Here is a 213-nt window from a genome sequence, read left to right as displayed (position 1 = left end):
GTTAAAGATCTTATGTAGAAAAGGAAATATGTATGAAACGAAGCATCACCAACTCTCAATCAATTTACAAAGTACTATTACGTCCATCTTATGAATTTACTTCTTTGATAAGCTGTCATGTGTTTGCCCCTAGCAGTTAAGTCCATTGAGGGTTTATTGCACGTGGAAGTAGCAGTAGTAGTTGTAGTAGTAGTAGTAGTAGTAGTGGTGGTG

This window comes from Portunus trituberculatus, chromosome 27, assembly GCF_017591435.1.
Source record: "Portunus trituberculatus isolate SZX2019 chromosome 27, ASM1759143v1, whole genome shotgun sequence".
Lineage (NCBI taxonomy): Eukaryota > Metazoa > Arthropoda > Malacostraca > Decapoda > Portunidae > Portunus > Portunus trituberculatus.
This window is presented reverse-complemented; position numbering follows the sequence as displayed.